We start from the raw sequence: 20,416 nt of genomic DNA, 5'->3' as shown, positions 1-20,416 counted from the left end.
CCTTATGTTTATCGCAGCACTATTTATAATAGCCAAGAATTGGAAACAACCTAAGTGTCCATCAGTAGATGAATGGATAAAGAAGCCATGGTACATATACACAATGGAATATTACTCAGCCATAAGAAAAAAACAAATCCTACCATTTGTAACAACATGGATGGAGCTAGAGGGTATTATGCTCAGTGAAATAAGCCAAGCGGAGAAAGAGAAATACCAAATGATTCACTTGTCTGTGGAGTATAAGAACAAAAGAAAAACTGAAGGAACAAAACAGCAGCGGAATCACAGAACCCAAGAATGGACTAACAGGTACCAAAGGGAAAGGGACTGGGGAGGATGGGTGGGTAGGGAGGGATAATGGGGAGGGAGAAGAAGAGGGGTATTAAGATTAGCATGCATGGGCATGTGGGAGAAAGGGGAGGGCTATACAAGACAGAGAAGACAAGTAGTGATTCTACAACATTTTGCTATGCTGATGGACTGTGACTGTAAAGGGGTTTATAGGGGAGACCTGGTATAGGGGAGAGCCTAGTAAAAATGATATTCTTCATGTAAGTGTAGATTAAAGATAACAGAAAAAAAAAAAGAAAGAAAGAGAAGGGGGATTACTCCGTGATAGGATAAAACTAACTGTAAATCAATGATTAATGCATGCTTTAAATATCCTTAATTTTGATCACTTAAAGGGTGTCAGAGGATTGGCTATTTATGTAGTCTTTTCTGATAATATTCCTTTCTCTACACAATGGTATAAAGGGCATATCAAAGTGTGGGCAAAGGGTCTATTTGTGTTTACAGAGAGGATCAATGCCTAATTTGGCTACCCAGAAAATGAACTAAGATATGATATGAAGAAGAACTTCCAACTTCAGCACTCTCTGGAAGAGACATACCAGAAGATGATCATCAAAAAACCTCAACAAAGATCCAGGCGATGCTGCAGGTGTAGCTGCATTTATCCCACAGGTTCCTGGACTTGCCATTGGTATAAAGGAGATATCTAAGCTGGCCTGTTCATACAGTAAAACAACAAATTTGACTGGATCTATACTGTTAGAACTCAACCAAGAATTAGGAGAAGTGCAAGTTGTAGTGCTCCAAAACCTTACAACTACGGACTATCTACTGTTAAAAGAAAATATGGGATGTGAAGAGTTCCCAGGAATGGGTTGTTTTAATTTGTCTCATTTCTCTCAGACTAAGTACAGTTGGACAATATCCATTATATCATAGACAAATTTTCACAAATCCCTAGGTTGCCTAACTGGTTTTCTTGGCTTCACAGGAGAAAGCTGGTAATTATAGATATGCTTTGGTTATGTAACTGTATTCCTATTATGTTAATGTGTGTGTACAATTTAATTAGGAAACCTATACATGCTTAAGTTACTCTACAAGAAGATATGTCAAAGAAATAATCAATCTTCCCATGTTTTCTTCCATCTGCTACTTCTGTAGCTTTTCTTCTTCCTTCCTAAATACAACCCTTAAATAGAATTCATGCCTCATATCGAATTCACTGAGTATCATAACTCCTCCAAGTGGTAAAGATACCTCAAGACAAATGCTGGGCATAGAAGCCACAGGGCATAAATCTGCAAAGAAGTAAAAAGCTAAGCTTTTCAAACAATAAGGCTTCTCTCTCACTTACCAACTTTACATTTCCCTGTATGGCCCCAGAAGATGACTGGTTAGCCAGAGATGGGTAAGATTCCTCAAGGGAGGAACAACCTAAGACAGGCACAGTCACAGGGGGGCCATCAGGTGAGAAATTGAGGATCAACAGAGGTGAGGCTTAGAACCTCACCCCCCCCTGTTTTGAGAGAAATCTTCTGCATCCATGGATGTATTATTGCCCTTGTCTAGCTTGGATTAACACATAGTCTACAGGCACATACCTGATCATCTACATTTGCTCTCTTACAACACTAAACTATGTTTTCTACCTTTATCTTGCATCTACCTACCACTTCAGCATTTTATTAAAAATAATAATAAAGGGAGAAATGTGGGATTCACATATAAATCAAGTATAAAAATCAAATGAATATTCATATTTGACCTGATTGTTTATAGTTCATAATGAGTGATCAAAACCAAAAGTTTCTGTGATGACTGCTCTTGTACTGTTCACCATGTAAGAACTTATTCACTATGTAAGAATTTGTTCACCATGTAAGAAATTGTTCATTATGCTTCAGAAGATTGGAGACTGATGAGAATTAGGCTGGGGATGGATTAATGATTGTGCATTGAACATTGACTCCCCTATACAGAATTTTATTGTTGTTAACAACCATTTGATCAATAAATATGAGAGATGCCCTCTCAAAAAAAAAAAAAAAGAACATATGGGATGTGAACAGTTCCCAGGAATGTGTTGTTTTAATTTGTCTGATTTTTCTCAAACTATTCAAATTCAGTTAGACAATATCCATCATATCATTGATAAGTTTTCACAAATGCCCAGTGTGCCTAACTGGTTTTTTTGGTTTCACTGGAGATGGCTCGTAATTGTAGGTCTGCTTTGGTTATGTAACTTTATTCCTATTATGTTAATGTGTGTACGCAATTTAATTAGTAGTTTAAAACCTATACATGCTTATGTTACTCTACAAGAAGATATTTCAAAGAAATAATCACTTTTCCCATATTTTCTTCTGTCTGTTACTTCTATAGCTTTTCTTCTTCCTTCCTAATTACAACCCTTAAGTAGAATTCATGCCTCATATTGAAATTACTGAGTATCATAATTCTTCCAAGTGGTAAAGATACCTCAAGACAAATGCTGGGCATAGAAGCCACAGGGCATAAATCTGCAAAGAAGTAAAAAGCTATCCTTTTCAAACAATATTGCTTCTCTCTCACTTACCAACTTTACATCTCCCTGTATGGCCCCGGAAGATGACTGGTTCACCAGAGATGGGTAAGATTCCTCAAGGGAGGAACAACCTAAGACAGGCACAATTGCAGGGGGACCATCAGGTGAGAAATTGAGGACCAACAGAGGTGAGGCTTAGAACCTCATCCCCCCTGTTCTGAGAGAAATCTTCTGCATCCGTGGATGTTTTGTTGCCCTTGTCTAGCTTGGATTAATACTTAGTCTATAGGCACACACCTGACCATTTACATTTGCCCTCTTACAGCACTAAACTATATTTTCTACCTTTTTCTTGCATCTACCTACTACTTCAGCATTTTATTAATAATAATAATAATAATAATAATAATAATAATAAGGAAGAAATGTGGGATTCACATATAAATCAAGTATAAAAATCAAAAAAATATTCATATTTGACCTGATTGTTTATAGTTCATAATGCATGATCAAAACCAAAAGTTTCTGTGACGACTGCCCTTGCACTGTTCACCATGTAAAAACTTATTCACTATGTAAGAATTTGTTCACCATGTAAGAACTTGTTCGTTATGCTTCAGAAGATTGGAGACTGTTGAGAATTAGGCTTGGGGTTGATTAATTATTGTGCACTGTGTCTCCTATACAGAATTTTATTGTTGTTAACATCCATTTGATCAATAAATATGAGAGATGCTCTCTTTCAAAAAAAAAAAGAGAGTAACCAGAGACAAAGAAGGACTTTACATAATGATAAAGGGGTCAGTCCAACAAGAGGATATAACCATTATAAATTCCTATGCATCGAACATAAGAGCACCCAAATTAGTACAACTAATACTAACAGAATTAAAGGGGGAAATAGAATGCAATACATTCTTTAGGAGACTTCAACACACCACTCACTTCAAAAGACATATCAACCAGTCAGAAGATATGTAGGGAGACAGAGGCACTGAACAACACAGTAGAACAGATGGACCTAATGGATATTTACAGAACATTCCACCCAAAAGCAACAGGATACACATTTTTCTCAAGTGCACATGGAACATTTTCTGGAATAGACCACATACTAGGCCACAAAAGGAACCTCTGTAAATTCAAAAAGACTGAAATTGTACCAACCATCTTCTCAGATAACAAAGGTATGAAACTAGAAATAAATTGTGCAAAGACAATAAATGGCCCACACGCACATGGAGGCTTAACAAAATGATCCTAAACAACCAGTGAATTAATGACCAAATTAAAACAGAGATCAAGTAATATATGGAAACAAATGAAAACAACAGCACATGCCCCAACTTCTGTGGGATGCAGAGAAGGCAGTTCTAAGAAGAAAGTATATAGCAATGCAGGCCTGTTTAAGTAAGGAAAAACAATCCCAAATGAACAGCTAAATTCACTATTAATGAAACTAGTAAAAGAAGAACAAATGAGGCCCAATGTCAGTAGAAGGAGGGACATAATAAAGATTAGAGAAGAAGTAAATAAAATTGAGAAGAACAAAACAATAGAAAGAATTAATGAAATCAAGAGCTGGTTCTCTGAAAAAATAAACAGAATAGATAAGCCCATAGCCACACTTATTAAGAAAAAAAGAGAGTCTACACACATAAACACAATCAGAAATGAGAACAGAAAAATCACTAAGGACACCACAGAAATACAAAGGATTATTAGAGAATACTGTGAAAAATTGTATGCTAACAAGTTTGATAACCTAGAAGAAATGGGCAACTTTCTATAAAAGGACAACCTTCCAAGACTGAACCGGAAGAAACAGAAAATCTGAAGAGACTGATTACCAGCAATCAAATTGAATCTGTAATAAAAAAACTACCCAAGAGCAAAATTCCCAGATCAGATGGCTTCACTACTGAATTTTATCAGACATTTATTGAAAACCTAATACCCGTCCTCCTTAAAGTTTCCAAACAGTAGAAGAGGAGGGAATACTTCCAAACTCATTCTGTGATGCCAGTATCATTCTAATACCAAAACCAGGCAAAGGCACCACAAAAAAAGAAAATTACAGACCAATATCCCTGATGAACATACAGGAAAATATACTTAAGAAAATGTTAGCAAGCTGATTTAGAAAATACATCAAGTGGGATTTATCCCAGGGATGCAAAAATGGTACAATGTTTGAAAATCCATCAATATCATGCATTACATCAACTAAACGAAGGACAAAAACCACATGAGCATCTCCATACATGCTGAAAAGGCATTTGACAAAATCCAACATCGATTCATGATAAAAACTCTCAACAAAATGGGAATAGATGGCAAGTACCTCAGCATAATAAAGACCATATATGGCAACCCACAGCCAACATCATACATAAGAGAGAGAAGCTGAAAGTTTTTTTCTAAGGTTGGGAACAAGACAAGGATGCCCAGTCTCCCCACTTTTATTCAACATATTTCTGGAGGTCGTAGACATGGCAATCAGACAACACAAAGAAATAAAAGTCATTCAGATCAGCAAGGAACAGTTAAAACTGTCTCTGTTTGCAGATTATATGACATTGTACATAAAAAAAACCCTAAATAATCCACTCCACAACTACTAGAACTAATAACTGAATTCAGCACAGTTGTAGAATACAAAATTAATGCACAGAAATCTGTTTCATTCCTATATACTCACGATGAACTAGCAGAAAGAGAAACAGGAATACAATTCCATTTACAATTGCATCTAAAAGAATAAAATATCTAGGAATAAACCTAACCAAGGAAGTAAAAGACCTGTACCTAACCCAGAGTGAAAACTACAAGGCACTCTTGAGAGAAATTAAAGAAGACATCAATAAATGGAAATACATCTTGTGATCATGGGTAGGAAAAATTAATATTGTCAAAATGGCCATTCTGCCTAAAGTAATCTACAGATTCAATGCAATTCCTATGAAAATATCAACAACAGTCTTCAATGAACCTGAATGAATAGTTCCAAAATTCATATGGAACTACAAAAGACCCCAAATAGTCAAAGCAATCCTGAGAAGGATGAATAAAGCAAGGGGAGGGGATTATGCTCCCCGACATCAAGCTCTACCACAAAGCCACAGTAATCAAAATAATTTGGTACTGGCACAAGAACAGACCCATAGATCAATGGAATAGAATAGGGAGTCCAGGTATGAACCCACACATATACAGCCAATTAATAAATGATAAAGGAGCCATGGGTATACAATGGAGAAATGACAGCTTCTTGAACAACTGGTGGTGGTAAACATGGACAGCAACCTGTAAGGGAAGAAACTGGATTACTGTCTAACTCCGTACACAAAGTAAACTCAAAGTAGATCAAAGACCTGAATGTAAGTCATGAAACCATAAAACTCTTAGAAGAAAACAGAGAAATATCTCCTGAATGTAAGCATGAGCAACTTTTTCCTGAAGACACCTTCTAAGGCAAGGGAAAAAAAAGCAAAAATGAGTAAGTGGGACCATATCAAACTAAAAAGCCTCTGTATGGCAAAGGACACCATCAGCAGAATAAAAAGGCATCCTACAGTGTGGGAGAATATATTCATAAATGATATATCTGATAATGTGTTAACATCCAAAATATATAAAGAGCTCGCATTCCTCAACACCCAAAAACAAATAAACTGATTAAAAAATGGGTGGAAGATCTGAACTGATACTTCTCCAAAAAATAAATTCAGATAGCCAACACACACTTGAAAAGATGCTCCACATCACTAATCATCCGGGAAATGCAAATTAAAACCAGAATGAGATGTCACCTCACACCAATTAGAATGATCAACATCCAAAAGACAAGAAACAGCAAATGCTGATGAGGATGTGGAGAAAGAGGAACCCTCCTACACTGATGGTGGGAATGTAAATTAGTTCATCCATTGTGAAAGCAATATGGAGGTTCCTCAAAAAACTAAAAATAGAAATACCATTTGACCCAGGAATTCCACTCCTAGGAATTTATCCAAAGAAAACAAGATCCCAAATTCAAAAAGACATATGCATCCCTATGTTTATCACAGCACTGTTTACAATAGCCAAGACATGGAAGTGTCCATCAGTAGATTAATGGATAAAGAAGATGTGGTACCTATACTAAATGGAATATTATTCAGCTGTAAGAAGAAAACAAATCCTACCACTTGCAACAACATGGAGGGAACTAAAGGGTATTATGCTCAGTGAAATAAGCCAGGCAGAGAAAGATAAGTACTGAATGATTTCACTCATTTGTGGAGTATAACAAAGCCAAACTGAAGGAACAAAACAGCAACAGACTCACAGAATCCAAAAATGGACTAGTGTTTACCAAAGGGAAAGGGGATGGGGAGAGTGGGTGGGAAGGGATGGAGAAGGGGATTAAAGGGTATTATGATTAGCACACATACTATGGGGGGGATGGAGAAGGCAGTACAGCACATAGAAGACAAGTAGTGACTCTTAGTATCTTACTATGCTGATGGACAGTGACTGTAATTGGGTATGTGGTGGGGACTTGATAATAGGGGAAATATAGTAACCACAATGTTGCTTATGTGAAACCTTCAGAAGAGTGTATATCAATGGTACCTTAATACAAGTAAAATAAAATAACATAAAATTCATCACTATTACAAATTTTCATGTGATAATTCCCTAACAGTGTTTCCCAATATCAAATTCTATCAGACATTTTGTTGTTGGGAATAAAAGTAATATCTCTGAGACTAAGATGCTTATGATTTGACTTTGATGGGTTATTTAACAATATCACTAAAACTTAAGATATATTTGTGACTGCTTTAAAGCTCTTTTTAGTAACTATTATTTTCCTCCTTTATGAAGAAAGATTTATCCCTGTGGTACTGAACAAAGTAAATGATGTATCATGCCAAGCACCTCCTGTTATCTGCCAAATAATGTGCTACTTTACAAAATAAGGGGGTTTTATTTTTGCAGATTTTTGTAGATAAATGATAGGAAAGAATAGTGAGAGAAAGGAAAAAATAAGATGTGCAAGAAAGAAGAAAATGTAAAAATGGGAGGTAAATGTGTTAGAGGAAGAAATTGTGCTTTGTAAGAAATTGTGTTTTCTCACCTCCATTCTTGCCTTGTATAGCAAGCACATCTCCCAAATCTCTTAGGGATAAAGTTCTGGATACAATTACATGTTTACTTGTCAGAGGAGAGTGAGACCAAAGCCATCTTGTGGCATCCAGGTGACAGAGACTCTGGGCTCTGGGGCAGCTGAGACAATGCAGCTAGTATCGTGACCAGAACGATTGTATGCAGGGCAGTTGTGATGGTGGTAGTAATGATAGTGTCAGCTGTGAGCTGGACACTGAATTGCAAATAGGATGCTGTAGCCTTTAATGCAATAATTGAATAGTTATCCCCACTTTTGATCTTCCAGAACGTTTCAATGTACTTGTGTAACTTACTTCCCTTGGTATATCTAGAGTGGGTATCTATTTCCCATGCTAATTCTTGGTTGATTCAGGTAGAAGATGACATCCTGCTGCTTGTTTAATTTCTCTTCATGTTAAGTAGTCTTGGCTCATCAAGTCTCACACTGAAAGCTGGGGTACCTCTTTTTCAACTAAAGTCTTTCTCAGCCAGTATAATGCATCTGTTTATTGGAGAAGGCTTCAGCTAATGACAAATTTTACACCTCCTCAGCTTCCTAAAATTAAAATTATAATGCTGCTGTTCTTAATTAAATGCAATTAAATACAAAGTCCAATTTAGGTAAAATGAAAGCAGACATATCTCAGGCATCAAGTCATCTCTTGCTTTGGTGACATGCCAGATTTCAGCACATGTCTGCCAACTCTTCATCTCTCTGTGTGCCATGCTAATGCATTTGCCAAACGTTCCAGGTGTCAATGTTTTACTTATGCTTTGTTGGAAAGGATAAAAAGAAATGCACTAGGAAATATTGCCAATTAAGAAAAATAGCTTTTTTAATGGGAATGTGTTATTTTCTCCTTAAATTCCACTAGGTACTTAACTTTCAGATTTTCATATATTTTACAGATTCAAATGCAATTTTTCAGTTTGGTATGTATGTAGTTTGGCCACATCTGAATATGTGCATAAGAAAATGTACTTACAGGACAGATGAATCTTGGTTTCTGCCATATCATCATTCCTTTGCGGGAAACTGCTCCATCTCTACGAATGGCTGAGTAAAGCTACAGAATGGACTTGTTCGGTACCTCAAAATCCACCCCAGGGTCACACATAGTAGGTCTGCTTTGGCACCTGACCCAATGACAGGTCATAAAGAGGATGGTCAGCAATTTACAAGCTCTTAGGTATTTGAAGATCTACCCAAAAAAGGATTATAATGACTAGTTTGGCCAGTAAGATATTCTTTGTCAGGAATTTGACCTAGTAGTTTCCATCAGTAGTTGGAAAAGTAAGACCTACAAATTGAAGCAGAGAAAGTTGAAGAATTATGCTTGTTCAAATTTTTCTTAACTTTGAGGATATGGTTTGAAAATGGCTCTCAAAATCACTCAAGCAGTATATTTTACTGATGAATCAAATACTGAATACAGTAGACATTTAAAAATATCATCTCATTTGAAACAGACCTAGGATAGTGCTCTTGTATTCAGGATTCCAAAAGCCCCTTATGATCTGCTTCACAATATTCATCATTCAACTTCAATGGGTTCAGTTGATTGGCACATCTTAATTTCAATTACTAATCTAGGTAGTGCATAACAACAGCATTTGCATCATATGTGTAAAAGTTTTTAAAAACTATGTGTATGTACAAATATTAGACAGTTTGCACATATTTAAGTACCTGACATAAAATGTATACATGTGCATATACACACAACAAATGAAGCCGGTTTCTTCATGTCTTTATGTCATGTCTGTATTTTTGGTGCATTGCTGGCTGTACATCCTTTGTTTCTCATATTCAAGTTAATTACAGGTTATGACATCATTATTCAAATGAAAGAAACTTTATTAAAATATATACTTCCTTTCTCTCTGAAAAGTTTGCCTATTCATCTAAGCATGCACAACAAAGAGATAGGTGGAAGCCACAGGATTCCAACCTCGGCAGCCAGATCAGCTTAATCAACGCTGGAAGGAAATGGAGTGACAGTTGTCCGAGCTAGATGACACTTAAATTCTCATCAAGCCAGTTAATCCTATTTACCCAACTGTTATTGTTAAGAGGCAAGAGCATCCTACCTTCTGGCCGGTTGCAGTATGGTCTGGAAAACAAAAACATGTGTAACGGGATATAATCCAATACAGGCTACAATAAAAATTAAAATAGAATTACAATTTACAAAGGCAGAACAAAGGGAGAAAAGATTACTTGTGACTGGTAATATATGTCAATATATGAGTTTGACTTTAAAGGATAGGGAGGACTTCATTGTTTTAAACTCTGCAAGCAGCTGAAGTATTTTAATTTTCCTGTCATGTATTATTCCAGTTTTCATTTAACTCAATTCTGGTTGACCTCTCTCTACATCTTTCGTATATCTATTGATAACCCAAAATCTTACAAAATATCTCTTTTGCCCCATATTTCTCCCATTGCACAGAAACCCTCTACATTTGATAATTAGTTTGTAAATTACACAAGAGTTTTAAGATATTTATACCCTGCTCCCTTCATATTTTTCATGGTTCACCTCAAGTTTTAGGTAGAAAGCATTTTTGTAATTTCCCATATTTTACTATGAATAAAATGACCCATGAAATAAGCGATTTATGCATAGATTTCATTCCCAACTTTGATAAGTGATATTTGGTTCACATTTATAAACAGCTTTTATGTATGCTCTACACATTTTCCTTATTTTTTTACTTCAGTATGCTGTTATGAGTTAAGAATTCTGTACTAATCACAAGAAGACATTTCCTCTTGTGCTGTAGCCTATGCTTCTCTGTGGCAAAAAGGAAAAAGAGTAGATGCAAAGCAAAAATTGGGATCATTTCAGCCAGCATACTGCTTTTAATTATGTGATATTTCAGTCAGAAGAGTTACAGTCCTGATTTTTCAGATAATTTCCCAAACAGTGGCATTTTAAAGGGAAGCAAAATGTCACACTCTAATATGTGCACAGTCTGTCATTCCATCTAATATATTAGACCCTGAACAGTATCACTGATTCTTCCAAGCTATAATGATGCCATTTAGCACATTATTATTACAGTACAACAGGGATAATCACAGAATTATCTTAAATTGTACTGAATTGAGTTTTAAATTCAATTATGCTGCAAGTTTTATCATTACAGATGAAATACTAATTTTCTTTAGCTGTGTTTTGCAGTCTTGTTATGGAAGTCCTAAAGCACTATTTTGTTCCCCTTGGGCATTTTACCTTATTATATTTTTATAGACTTTCCCCCCAATCCTAAATTTTTTTTATTATTAATACCATTTAATATATTCTAAGTGGTAACCTAGTGGCTTAATAAATTTTATAAGCCTCCCTGGCTCCTCATTACTACCAGAGAGGGACTATTTACAGAAGAATAACACTTATTGATGTGTGCTCCAGTCCAGAAGGCTCCCAACAATGTGCAAAACTAAGCACTAAGAACTAAAAATACTGCAAACACAAAATAAATGCTGATCTTTAAGAAAGGTCCTTTCCAAATTTCTTTTCAATAATTTCAGTTTTATTCATGCATATTGTTGAAGCATTTCAGTTAAGAACTTGTTGAATAAACGGGGCTAGTGTGAAAAGTTAAATATCCACTCCTTTAGAGATTATTGGAAAGGATTCAATGTTAACCTTGATTTGTCAGGACTTGATATGCTCCTATGCTACAGCTAAGGTCATAAGAAACTAATCTCGCATTATTCCCCCCATTTCTGAAAATAGTTGAGGTGAATTTTCTCAGCAACAGCGGAACCTTCATACAAACTCCCTAAGTGGGGAAGTCTGCACCCTAAGAAAATTGTAAATACAAATCAAAATAATAAAAAATAAATGGAGTACTCAATCTATGTATGAAAAGTGAGTTTATGAAAGGAAATAAAGATGACAATAAAAGAGAAATAAAAAGGATGAAAAAAGACAATATAAAATGTCTAACTTCCCTGCAATTTACAATTTTAATAGAATGTAGATTAAATTTTAAAAATTAGTTTTCTGTAATAGTTCTTTTAGAATTCAGAAAATTCAGATGGATATTTGTGTTTTGTTGAAGTTGTTCATAAAATTAAACAATGGAAAAATGATAGGGCCGTCTAGACATTTTTAAGGTTTTGAGTGATGAAAGATTAGAATTTTATCTCTTAAACTCTAGCCCAATTTTTTTCTCTTACATTGTAGTGTTTTTCAGGGAGCAAATATAAGGTAGGTTAGAGACAAAATTAGATATAGATCTAAAAACAAAACACATACATTTGTAGAGGTAGCTGTTGAAATGATAGTATATGATAGTAATGGAATAAAAGCAATTCTATGTGATTAATGGTTATTAATAGATAACACTAAATTGACATCTTGGAAGTCCTTTTGTTCCCCGCAAGTGTCATTACAGCCGCTGCGTGTGTGTGTGTGTATATACGTGTTTAGGGGAATGTACAATGTTCTATTTTAATCACTAGGTTCATCAGTTGATAGTTGTTCACATACAAAAAAGGCTCCAATTGTGATAAAATTGCTTATTTTTTCCTGAATTGAAGTGATAAAACATTAATGAGGATATGAATTCAAATAATGAGATATTTCCAAAATCAATTGTGAAGTTTCGATTTTCCATATTTATAGTTGACTTCCTAGCAAACCATTTATCATGGTAATTTTGTGGTACAAAGAATATGGACTTATACCAGAAGGTAATTCTCTAGGCAGTGATTGCTGCTAGTCACGAAATTTCTTTGAACTGTCAGAACACATTCATGAACACCAATATTGCAAACTTCTAAGGAAGGAAACAGCTTTTGACAGTTGTACTGACATGTCTCATCTGATTTAACCAAATATATCAGAATAGCCAAGCCATGACTTAACTTTATATATTTCATGGATTTGAAAACTCTTTTATAAAGTATGAAAATGGCTAGACATATTGAAACTATTCTGAAAAAAAGGACTGATAATGTAAGATTACACTATTTTGATCAATAAATGATGATGTATAGAAGCAGTATCTTCCTTGCTGAAAATTCCTTATAAATTTAACGTGTGACAAAACAACTTTGTTGTTCTTAAGATGTGATTTCTTTCCAGAGCATGGAACCCAAATTATATCATATATTTAACCAAGTCTTATTTTCTACATTCATCCTTTTCATTAGAACAATCTTTGTTTTTGAAAATAACTAATGAAATCATTGAAGTGAATTTGTAAATTTCTCTCCCCATGCACTGAAAATTTCAAAAAAAGTTTTCTGATTTTCATTTTTATTTCTTCTTTGTAGTTCTTTAGTGATAAGTAAGCTTCTTTGGTATGCAATGTATGTTTTAATATAAATTATAAAACTAAATCCTACATTATTTAATTTATTTTGATCAATAAGTGATGTTCAGAGCAGTGGCTCCTTCTTTGTTGATTCTCTGTACACACACATGTGAATGACTTTAATGTTGTCATGGAGTTTCTTTCCAGATCATAAAGTAACTCAAACTGTATCATGTGTTAGAGCTAATGTCATTTTATGTATTTATACTTCAGGAGCAATTATTATATATGAAGAGTTCACAAGCATCAATGAATCAGCCCTTTCCATTCTGTAGTAATAGAAATGTAAAAGTAAGAAACTAGGCCCAAATCAGAGGCTTCTCTGAGGGAATTCCTATTTTCTTTTTATTTTACTTTACTACAAGTTTTATAGTGATTCAGAACTACAAAACTATCAATTTGATGACATTCTTTAAAATATTAAAGAGAATAATATACAATAACTTTTTAATCACTCTTACATTTTTCATAATTCTAAGGTCTTAAGAACATAGTATTTTAGAAATCTGTAAAAAGGACAGTTGTTTATCTTTCCAAGATAAGAAGGCTGGATATAGGATAAGAAGATATTTTAAATCATGCATCTGCTTTTTGGAATAAATATTTTTGGGAGGCAAAATAAGAGTAGGTAGATGCAAGCCAAAAAAAATAAAAATCTTTAATGTTAAGTTAAAAGTCTGGTTCAAAATGAGAAATTTCAACACATATTTTAACCTTTCTTCTTCCAAAATCCTATTGCTTTTAGGCCATAGTACATGTGTCTACTGTTGGGCCAAGTATTTTATAGTTTTCTGAAAGTGAAAAGAACTGGAATTGAAAATAAAGGACCCTCCCCATAGTGAGAACTGCGGTAGAGATGGGGCTCACTCTTCCTCACATAGAGACCTGAAGCTGAGAATCTGATGTCTAAGGCCATACTGGCAAAGAGAGTAGAAACTAGGAAAATTCTGGGACCAATGGGTAGGTCAGTCACTACTTAACTCCTCTCACTTGCCTGTGATCACAAGGCCATTGACAACAAAATATTGCTCCTAAGCTACCATCATCAAGCAGAGCCCTATTCTTAAAAAAAAAAAAAAGAAAAACACCACCAGTCTTCCTAAGGAATGCCGAGGCACATGCCTTGTGGCCTTTGAGAAATCTTCCTATTTTGATTTTGGGAGTTGTGATGTGAAATGGTGAAGGGAAATCTACCTGCTTGCTTCTTGCAGTGTATTCTGATATGAAGTTGATCCTGTGCAGGTAATAGCATTTTCTGTCAGCGCTCCTATTCAAGGGAGGGGGGAAGGCAGTGGATTTACAAAAATGAAGCAGAGGAAACACAATCTTAGTAGTGACTTCTGGGAAGTTTGACATGTGGTAAGACAGGGAGGAGTAGGAGATTGAGTGACATTGGCCATAAATGTGTATTATTTGTATAATCATTGTAACAACTCACATTGGAAAGAGAAATGCAGAGCATAATTAGGTTATAAACACAAAATGGGAAAAATCACTCTTTGTACATATTTTAGCACATAAAACACTGACTTTGAAAAATCATTTTCTGCTCAAAAACATCATTTCTTACCTTACAGACCCTGTATGTGAATTGCATTTTATAAATGAGCATTACTTTACGACCTGGCTAGAGTTATAATACAGAAAAATGTTGATATATCTTTAAAGCAAAATATTTACAGTATTTTAAAAGTAAGTGCATAATTTCCACATGCAGAATGTGCATAATTATGTGGTAATAACCAGCAGAAAAAACATTTCCTGTCAATCAGAGTCTGATAAAAATAACAGTACTAAAGGCAGGTTACCTTTGCCAACAGGCTATTTTTAGTATCCCAGGAAATGTCTCCTCATCAGTAGTGACTGGTATTAGAAATGTTGGCACAACAACTTAAACAAACACAATTATGTGTGCAGTAAGGTTATACTGAACTAGAAATTCCCTGAAATGAAGTACGTTAAGAAATTCAGGCTGTCTTTCTGCAGCAAGATTCTCAGCCTTGGCAGGACTGACATTTTGGAGCAGACGATTCTTTGTTGTGGTGGAGCTGTCCATGCACGCTTAACAGTATCTCTGGCCTTACCCACTAGATGCCGGTAGGACTCATCTAGTGACAACCAAAATGTCTCCAGACATTGCCAGATGTCTCCTGAGGATCAATCATCACATTGAGAACCATTACTACAGAGTCTTAAAGACATCTGGTAATTGTCTTTGTTACAATGTGTTGTACTCTGCCTATGCCTGAGGTTTTTCTTGGCTATAATTTGGATGTTTTAAAAGGCATAGATATTTTCAGAACAAAAGTAATCACTTCCTAATCTAGGGAGTCTTAGAGCCAGCTTTGAATTTCAATCTGATTATAAAAGAAGACAGAGAAAGAATTCACTACCATGTTTTAAACCACTATTATTTATCTCAGAAGAGTCTAAAAGGGAAAGCAAATATAAAGAAAAAGAAAAATACAGCCTAGCCTATCCTCTCCCCAAGTTATGTACTCAGGTCTGCGCGGACCTCAGTAATGGTACCCATCTACACTGCTCTAAGAAACTTCAGGATTCAACATCTGTATATAGGAAAATACTCAGTAGTAATATTTTTTCTAGTTTTAAATAGGAAAAAAAAATTGGTGCTCCACTCATTCATTGAATTAGGCATTTTTAAAGGTCATATTTAAGAGAATCATGTTCCTGGTAATCATATATATATGTGGTACTCATGTGTGTGTGTGTGTGTGTGTGTGTGTGTGTGTGTGTAATTAGCATTCAAATAATGTTTTGTGTCTTACCTACTTTCACATATTAACTTATTTATCCCTCATAATAAATACAGCCCTCATAAAAAATCTATTTATTTATCCCTCATAAGCCAAAATCTTACTTTCCCATTGTACAAATGAGAAAACTGAAAAGAAGAGGCTAACCAGCAGCACCAAGATTCACTCGGACATCCTGGCTCTACAATTGATATGCAGTGAGTTCAATCTTTTACTGTGTTTTGCTTCATCTAAATAGAAAATACTAATGCCAAGCACTGGAGGAAAATGCCTTTATGTATTATCTTATTCAATCCTCACAACCACTGCACAAGGCACGTATTCTTATTTTCTAAGTATTTGTAGAGGAGGAAATAAAGTCTCAAGGAATTGTTTTGTTAGCCATACATTCAGTAAATGGTGGAGCTCATGACTCAAATCTAGGTCTTGATGATGTCTGAACCATTTAACATCTATGGATGTTAATTTTCTCTAAATTTAGGAAATTTGATCAGTTTACATTTAAGACTGTCCAGCTCTAAAGACCTGTATATCCTAGAGTGGTCTTTGATAAAATTTCAACCTCAATTTTAAGATTAATTTACAAAAATCATTTTGCAGATCAGGATATTAGCCCACAATGTATCAGACATTAATTTGTAATGCTCTCTTATATGGCTAGCACATTTTATCTTATTAATGCCAGTAGGGAACCCACAAACAGGTGAACACAAAATTAGGCCAAGAAGGAGAAGAGACATAAAACACTGCTTCACTTGGTTTATGTGAGGAATAGAGCAGAGAAATGTGACATGTTGGGCATGAGAATGGATTTTCGGAGTGTTTATTATACAAGTATATGGATTCCTTTTACTTCCCTGTGATCATTTTTTGACCAGAAATATTATGAGATGGTTTCCATTTATAAAGTTCCTGTAGCTGGCATTGCTTATATTAGTGGTGACATAGATAATATCGAGAATCACATGGAAGTTTGCAGATCTATAGTCCCATGCTTGAAGAACACATTTCATGTTTTATAATTTTTGGTTTACAATAGAAAAAGGAATCCTCCATGAGTTCAAGTTATTACTAATTTGATTATTGAGTGTTTCACTGAAAAAGCAGAGAGCATACAGGACTAGAATGATACAGATTCAGGATGCTAGTATATGATGAAAGGTTCAAGGGAGAATGCGTAAGCCAAGGGAATCTTTAGTTTGCCCAAAAGCAACTTGAGAGCAGGGGTATTCAAAGAAAGTGTGGGAGCAGTCAGTATTGGATGCAAGCAGTAACAGGGTATATAGCTGGTAGAGGATTTTAAGAGGTAATATAACTGACTAAAAGGTGGTTCTAAGTCTTGTTATCTCCATGCACTGGCAACTCTAACAATGTCAATAGTAAAATATTCTTCTAAAATATATATATTATCAAAACCCAGCAGAAACAACAAGGATTGGTTAGAATTTAAACTAACATTTCCTTTCTGAGATTTTATTGAGTAAAAGAAAATACAAGTGTGTGTCTGTGAAAGGACTACACTTCTTGTCAGGTAAATCTTGCTAATTCTTTTTCCTCTAGTTCCATTGATATAAAACATTAATATGTACTTCTCAGAAAGATTATAATAACACAGGGCATAATGATACCAGGGTATCTAGAAAAGTAATATTCTAGTTGCACTATAACCCTAAGTATTCGGGGAAGGAAAAGCAAAATTTAGTTGATTATTGGAATCAAACATCAATTGTTTCTATAACAAGAGTATTAGCTTTAGCTGCAGTTTTCCTGTTCTGCGTAGCTATTATTCATAACCCATGAAGGTTTCTATAAACATCAATTGAATTATAATAATGTATCACCTGCTATCTCTGATTTTGGTTTTCGCATGTTCTTTTCAAACACTTATTATTATTAAAGGAATATAAGTTGGGGCTGAAATTAAAGCCCAATATTATGCGCTGCCTCGACAGATAGTGAAATGGCGAGAGCTTCAACTGGCCTAAGTAGAAGGTCTCTTCCTCTGCTCCCTCAGATAAGGTCCCCTAGCCATGCAAACCCCCCTACAAAGGGCACCAGGTTCCATTCCTGCTGACCCCTAAGCAGCAGTTTTCAGTTCCCTACCAGTCCATCGAATTGCTAACCAAGCTGATCATGCCCTTCTGCAAGAATCAGGGGAGACACTCCACCCTCTTGATACTTTGAAACTTGCCTGCACAGCTCCTGGTTGTTCACTCTGTTCTTGAGTGCAACCCCCACAGGGCCCTGTGTCCTGCAGTGTCCTCCCCCACTAGGCTGAATGCATGTGGCTCATCAATTGCTCTCATTTTGATACCCTGGTAACCCAGTGGTAGTCATGTTTGAGCCATCTCCATAACCCTAGAGAGGGAAACCTGCCCTCACCAGTGGAGTCAATAGGAGGTAATAAACAAACAAGAACTTCTAAAACACTTATAAATATATGCATCTCTATTTAGGTGGACTGTTGCATCACAGACATTTTAGTACAACTGGTTATTCTTTATTTTTTTAAGAATTAAATCTTATAAAACCCTTCAAAATATGCCAGTCATCTTCTTAGGTTTTGGAAAATCTCTCTTATAGTGAAAATAGCACCTATGTTCTCAAAAGACAGAAAGAGAAAGAAAATATGCAGCCTTCATGGTTAAAAAAGACACATTTGGATAGTTATCACTGTTAAGGAACAAAAATAAGAAAATAATGTATCTGTGTGTGTGTGTTTGTGTGTGTGTGTGTGTGTGTGTGTATCTGTTCATTTACCCCATTTTTACTTTTAATTTTCCTGTATCAACTAAATATTATCAGTTCATGTTTCCTTAAATACTTACATTATTAAATTATTACCCGCCCCTAATTTTACCCCTCTTATTCATTATTCTCATTACATTGTTTGGTGTCAGTTCACACATAATTCATAATGTATCTGCCATTAGTACTGAGACTTTTTGAAACAATAAGTGCATTGTTAATAATAAGCCTGGATGTAAGTATATATGTCTAAGTGTGAGTGTGTGTGTGTGTGTGTGTGTGTGTGTGTGTGTGTGTGTGTGTGTGTGTGTGTACCCATACAGATGTGCAGGTCCATAGATTTAAACTAGTTCTAAATTTTAAAATATGGTGGTATTTTTGGGGGGCAGATAATTTTCAGTTCTTATTTTCCTACATTAGCAATTAATTTCACATAAAAAGACAACCTTCAGTAAACGTTTGTGAGTCAATCTGTGTTCTAGACTGAGTGTTACTTGTTTTATTATGTGTGACATGATCAGAGGCAAAATAATTTGTGGCACCTCAGTCATGTGCAATAACCATTTCACATCAAAAAGCAAATAACCAATCTGACTTTTACTATGACACGGTTCATAAGAACTGTGGTTACTAGACCTGAAGGGGCAGCAAACATGAAATGTAATATTTTTGAACATCTGATGTAAAAATTATTTGCAGGGTTAAAAGAAAGAAGAATAAAAAAATCTTAAATGCCAAGGCGGTGGAAAGCTGGTTGAAAGAGAAATCCTGCAGAAATAGTCTCTGATAAATGGCATTGCTGCAGGCCTAGATTCTGCAGGTTATTGCCTGAGATCCTGGTACAGGGAATTGAGCAAATGGTAATTAATACACTAAAGATTCTAACTCTACCAATTTTCTTCAAAACAGAGTGGAAAAGCTTTGATGTGAGAGAATCTCTTTTATTACAAGGGAGTTTTGAGACTCTACAGCCACTGTATTTTAATTAAGTTTCTCCAAAGACCATAAATATCTTCTGACTTGAAAGTTAAAGTAGTTTGAAAGTGTATAAAATCTTTGAGAAGAGAAAGATTGAGTATTTCCTAATGCCCTGAAGGAGTACCCAAGACCGAGAATTCAAATCAGGGAATCATTTATGAACAGAGCTTCTAAAACTGTGTAAAAATATTAAAAAGAGAGAAAGTGAACAAAAGTTTTTCTTTTCTAATAGTTGTTAAGTGTATGAGCAAAATTAAAACATTTCTTTTTTCCTAGAGAAGTTAGGAGAAAAGATAAGAGAAATGTCTGCAACATGAAAAGAAATTCAAATAATTTGTTGCACAATTTTTTAAAAAAATGGCTGTTGGGCAATTACGAATGAGGTTAAGAGTTGTTTCCAATGTGAAATCTGCCAGCTCTAAAGTAAATTATTTTTGGTAACTGTAATCATTTCATGACCAACAAATAAGCTAGATCAGTATGTATACATATGAAGTTACTTCCAAAACTGTAAATTTTCATTAAATAAGTCACAGACATTTGCTTGAATAAGAGCTAAGTTTAAAATTGCGTTGTTTTCTATCAAACTGCATAATGTATT

Source organism: Manis javanica, chromosome 5 (genome assembly GCF_040802235.1).
Source record: "Manis javanica isolate MJ-LG chromosome 5, MJ_LKY, whole genome shotgun sequence".
Classification (NCBI taxonomy): Eukaryota; Metazoa; Chordata; class Mammalia; order Pholidota; family Manidae; genus Manis; species Manis javanica.
The sequence above is the reverse complement of the archived record's forward strand: the minus strand, read 5'-3'. Positions refer to the sequence as shown.